Consider the following 6,196-nt stretch of genomic DNA (forward strand, 5'->3'; position numbering starts at 1 on the left):
TCCAATAATTCTTTAGTAAATGTGTAAAATGTTTCTTCTTACATCAGTTGTTTCAAATTGTTGCTCAGTGGCCTTTAAGTCAGTGCATGAACTCGTGGGACCGAACTGAGCATGTGCAAAGTGAAAGATGTGATTCATGAGTTACACTGACTGGAGAAGTCATGTGTTATCACTGACCCGTGTTGAAAAATTCAAAGAAAAACTTGACCTTTGTAGAGACTGAGTGCCCATGAGCAAATCTGTGGTTCCATCAGTCTGTCAGAAAAAAACAGTCTTTAAATTATCAAAAAAAATATATATATTACAATCCAAATAAAAATTTACACATGGACAAATTAAAATGACCCAGCATTTAAAGTATCACTTAAGCACAAATCTTTTCTTTATTTTACAATTTTTTTGCATATGCAAAAAAAATTCTATACGTTACAAATCAAAAATTATACACACACAAATCCAAAGTTAAGCACAAATCAAGATTTATCCACGTAAAATTCCAAAATTACACAAAAATCAAGAAGTATGCACACACAAATCTAAAGTTAACCACAAATCAAGGACTACGCACCCACAAATCCAAAGTTACACAAAAAAGCAAGAATTATGCACCCACAAATCCAAAGTTACACAAAAAAGCAAGAATTATGCACGCACAAATTCAAAGTTACGCACAAATCAAGAATTATCTACGTAAAAGTCCAAAGTTAAGCTCAAATCTGGGTGAGTCTGTTTTCTCTCCATACAATCTTCTGTTTTAAGAGACCTGAACATGCGAGTCAACATCATCAATCCGTCACCTGTGTCACCCAGTCACTGACCGTGACCTCAGTCCAGGAGTGATGACTGAACTAATCCAGAGATTAGTCAGAAAAACAAAGAATCTGAAGTGAAACGAGGACTGATGGAGTCAGTCTCATCAATCCTCTCCTTGCACAGCAACAGGTGACGTACGATCTTCTCCCTGAAGCTAAGAACAAAAACACGCTGGAGGTTTGAGGAATGACGCTCCACCGCCGTCCTGCACGCCTCAGATTTATGCCTCCGTCCCGTCTGCACTAAAGGGTAAGACAATATTTTCATATTGTTTTATTAAACACTATGTGGCCTTATTTATTGGCGACTCCCCAGGGCCCCATGGCACAGCGTCAGTCTGCAGAGTCCAGACGGGACTGAAAGGCTCCACGGAGCTGGAATGAAATAAAATACGCTCTAGTGGAGAGAACGTCAGACAAAGACGCCACTGGAACTGTAAACCTTAAACATGTTTTATGGCCTTTTGTTCCCACGTTTGCTGAGCCAGTGTGTCACATTTACATTGACGCCGTGATATCAAACAAAGAGCTTGTTGATTGTCGTTACGTGTTTACACAATGATCCTGTGAGTCTGAGCAGCTGAAAGACTTTACATTTGCTTTGGGAGTCTCTATGCAAACATTGTCGCTTATATTCAGCAAAGTGTCATAAACCATCAGAAAACCGTTTGGCCTCTGCTCCTGTGCTCCATGGTTTAGGACAGAAGGTGGAACGTGTTCAATCCAGAATGGAGTTTATCTGGAAAAATGACCTTAAACAAATCAAGATGAACCTGTGTGATGGTTTTAGCTCCACAGGTATTCAGAGACTACAGGGCCTACATCCATATCGGTTTGAACACAATATATATACATACCATAGACTGTAAAAACAATGGACAAATCGAGCACTGAGGTTTTAGAGAGCTTCTAGCCTGCAGGAGCTGCATCTGAATGATGGTGTTTTTAGCTGCTCTTCTGTCTGTTTATAACCCAGTCTGATGTCTTGCTATCCCGCATTAGTCCAAGGAGAGAAAAATAAAAACAATAATTATTATCTCTCGAATCAAATAAGAAAAACATTATTACGTTCATGAGGAGAATAGTTAGATTCTCACCCATGTTTGTTTTGGACGGCACTTCTTCTTCTTCTGCATTTCAGTCTGCAGCAAATACCGATACACAAACCTACAGTGCCCTCTAGTGGTTGTTAGTGGGAAACAACCGCTAAAAGGCAACCGGTTGAAAATAATGAATATATGAGCCTATTTATGTTTAAAAATATTAAAAATAAGTCACTCTTGAGTAAAAGTTGCATCCTTGGCCAATTTATTAAAAAAACTGCATTTGATAGTTCTTTTTAAAATGTATTTTCCATAATAAAGAATTAACCTCCAATGGTGATGAAAAGTCTATAAAATCTCTTTCAACCATTAAAAGGTTTTTTCCCCTCAGATGAACTGTTTTTAAAAGTTTCTCCTGTCCAATAAGATAATGTTTTCTGATTCATTTAGGTAATTTCTGCAAACTATCATTACATATAGTCTGGATTTTAAAATAGGAAATATGTACAAAAGAGATGTTTTTGTTAGATTGTTTGGATCAAATCGCTTGTGCACAACAAGAACAATTTGCTAACGAGAACGCTGGAGGGACAGATATCAAAACAATCCATTTCATGAAGAAGCTTTTGTTCTTTTTCTGAACCCAGTTTTTGATCATTTTCTAAGATGCCAGTGTTGATCACCGAATCAGGAGAAGATCCTCACTGAAGCTCCCAGCTGAGGCATTTCCGAGCCATTAGGATGTGGAAGTCCTGAAATGAAACTGTGTGATTTCCCAGAGCAGATGTCTGCTTTGAACTGACATCTGAATGTTTGCAAATGACAGTAAAACAGCCTGTAAGGAGCGGGCGGGTAGGACGCACTGGGATCAGTCTGACAACGTGTTGGAATCCGGTGGGAATATTCTGGCTCAAAAACAAGAAGTGAGCGGCTTTAAAGACAGAGAAAAACAACACAAAGGAGCATTAAGACCTGCATGTGAGTGGACTTCAGCTTAGGAAGTTTTTAACATCTTTGTTTCAGACTTATTTTAATAGAATATGAGACGGTGCCGTCCTCTAAAAATACGGGAACGTTCTTGCTCAAGGACACTGAAATGTGGCCAAGTATCAAACCACCAGCAGCTCTCCGGCTGACGGACAAACTCACGTCTTCTGAGCTAATCCTCAGCCTTCCAATTGATTTATAAGCACATGTGACGAGTCAATTATAAGTGTGCGCATTAGTAAATTGAATGCCGCAGAACGGTTTAACCTTGACCAGCTCCAGCGCTAATGAACTGAGCAGAATGACTTCTACATTTCATCATTCCAGAAATGATTCCTGATGGAGAAAAATCTGAATTCAGGACACTGGAATGAAGTTTAGGAGGTGTCGGGTTACACAGCGAGAACTTTGAGGCAGTTCATGGATGAGCAGCAAAGGGATTTGTGATCAGTGATTAAGAAGAGGTTGAACTACAGGGCAACTTTTGGAGGAAGGAATCTGGTTAAATACGTGAACTCGAGACTGAAGCTTTGCATTTTGGTCATTTTGGTGGTTTGTCGCATATTTGCGACACTGGGCATTAAGGGGTTAAGATATGTTTTTTACAGGAAAGAAGTCCGAAGTCTTTTTTGGGAACCTTCCAGAATGACTAAGACGCAGTAAAAACTGATAGGACGACTGATACATTGGTATTTTAGGACCCTCACTGATCCTGAAAAAATGACGGCCACCTGCCCAATTTGATGAAAAACCAGCATTTAGGTCGCCGCGCTGTTGCATTTTGGGATATGTGACCAAAGTCTAATCTACTAATCTTACTGATCAGATGTAATTCTTCTAGAGGTGGGGACTTGAGTCACATGACTTGGACTTGAGTCATGAATTTGACGACTTTAGACTCGACTTGGACCTTTGGACTTTAAAGCCTCTGACTCGTGACTTGACCTGTACGGAGAGAAAATAGACTCACTGACTGTGACCAGCCCTCAGGACAGAGCCCCGTGTCGGACCTGTCAGGGGCAATGCCGCAGAGAGAAAGCGCTCTTTTCAGGAAAATATTTGTATTTTTAAAAGGATACGTTTTTTAAAAACATTTATTTAGACTTTTTTATATTAATTATCAGGAATATCTGTTTAAGAAAGTGGAAAAATTTCAAGTTTCACTAAATAATATTCACAAGTTCAAAACGGTTGATGAGAAAACTCTGATGAACCTGCATTCTAGTAGTACTTGAACGCATCACTCACGGAGTCTCACCATAGATCCGTCCGTAACAGTTGTTTTGTGTGTGCGTAAAAAGTGATTAATTTCATTCAGTTTTAAAGATTTGCGTATGTAAGGAGTTTCAAGCTGTTGTAATTTTAATTAGTGCATGTGTAAACTGTATTCAGTAATTTTTGATAATTTAGCAATTTTTTTACTTATGGATAAAACGTATTATACGTGTTACAAATCAAGAACACACACGCACAAATCCAAAGTTGTACACAAATCAAGATTTACAGATGCACAAATCGGAGTGAGTCTATTCTCTCTCCATAGCCTCGGACTTTAATATAAGTAACTTGTGACTTGACTCAGACTTTAGCCCTCTGACTCGGACAGACTTGCTATTTTCCCCCAAATCCAAGGATTTAAAAGTAAATTGAGAGAACCTGGGCCGTTGTTTCTCTGTATTTGTTTACATCCATGTGTGGTGTCGGCCCAACATCCAATCACATTAGGGCCACGTTGAATTGATCCGACAATCCAACCAATCAAATTGGAGAAAAACAATCCCCTCCCCCTTAAAATCGTGGGTTCCTGTTTGGCACTGTTTTTACTTTCTGGCATAAAAGTCAAGAGACCATCAGTTTGCAGAACATGTGGATAAAAGGATTACCGACAGAGACTCGACCAACTTTATCTGACTCTAGGAGCAGCAAAATCAAGTAAGTTCTGAGTGAAAGATCACGCTAGCTTAACGGCTAACTGCTAGCTGCAGTTAAATGAATGGGGTAGTAACCTCTCTTTTAGCGGTACACTGTGTGAGCGTGCAGCCAGCTCAGTGTAACCACAGAGAGGTCACAGCTAATTTTGACATTTCCACCACTCAGATCATCACCTGGGATCTGGGTGGGACGCGAGCGATCATAGCGGGACCAGTAGGGGTGCTGGTGCCTCGGGCTCAGTCGTTCTTGGTTCATTTCTGATGGAAATCCTGCAAACGTAATAGTGCTGACACAAACGATTATTTTCATAGTTGCTTAATCACCAATTATTTTTTTCCGATTAGTCGACTAATCAGGTCATTTGCAAACTGAATTTAAAGCTAATAGCCAGATAAAATATTACCTAAATTCCAAATTAGTTTATAAAACTTAGGTTAGACAAGACAGCTAGCATATAGCTTAAAAAATAGCTAAACTTCTTATTAGCCTAAAAACTGAAAAAAAGGCCAAAATAAGCTAAAATAGCTAGCATGTCAATATTAGCCAAACTTTAAAACAGCCTAAAAAACAACAAAAAACATAAATTATCCAAAACAGCTAGCATGCAGCTGAAATATTAGCTTAACTCCAAAGTGACTGAAAAATAAATAATTTAAGGTTTTTTAGTGGGGATACATGAGCTTAGAGGCAGTTTACCTAATATACTTGTAAAATTTAGAATTTAGCATCAGTTTTTATCCAGACATGTTTAAAAATTTACAGCATCAAGATGGAAAAAAACAAAACGAACACTTGATAATTAGAGTTTACTATGAAACTCAGGGATGAATTCACTGTGGTGGCTGTTCATTTTGAGCAGATGAGTCACTGTGTGTTTTTCCATCAGAAATGAATGTTTTGATGCCTTCGAGCGCCCATATGAGGTCAAATAAATGCTGTCAAATTCCCTGAAGACTGCTGCCTCTGCATCATTATCTGTTTCTGATTCACACGACTACAGGGTTTTTGGGACACCGTCATCACGGCACTCTGCTCAGTACGTTATTCTCTATCATTAAACTGGGGCTTTTGCAGGTAGCCTGTAAAATGAAAGACTGAAGTTGTTGTATAATAAGATGTACGTAGGAATCAAGTCAGTGTGGTTGAATAATGGAAGTTAAGAAAAAAAAAGCCAAAATATGAAAGGAGTGGATACAAAAACTGGATTGGACAGAGGAAGTTCTTAAGTGTGGTGAATGAAAAACTGCAGAGGAAAAGTGACTGACAACCTGTAAGAGACCACGAGTCTCCTTAACCCCACTGACACACAGATCAGACTTCAGTCAAAACTGCTTGGATGGTTTCTGTATGGAGACTAAATGTCTCAGGTTTAGACAAAAACAAAGATGGCAGCAGCCAATTCACGTTTGAGCTGATGGTTAA

At 39.0% G+C, this 6,196-nt stretch overlaps 1 protein-coding gene across 3 annotated transcripts in view; it reads right to left on the reverse strand.

The window, feature by feature from the left end:
- Positions 1-6,196, reverse strand: part of nav3 (neuron navigator 3) — a 435,160-nt gene that overhangs the window by 289,515 nt on the left and 139,449 nt on the right. The gene's annotated exons all lie outside the window — the stretch shown is intronic.

Source organism: Oryzias melastigma, linkage group LG23 (assembly GCF_002922805.2).
Source record: "Oryzias melastigma strain HK-1 linkage group LG23, ASM292280v2, whole genome shotgun sequence".
Taxonomy (NCBI): Eukaryota; Metazoa; Chordata; class Actinopteri; order Beloniformes; family Adrianichthyidae; genus Oryzias; species Oryzias melastigma.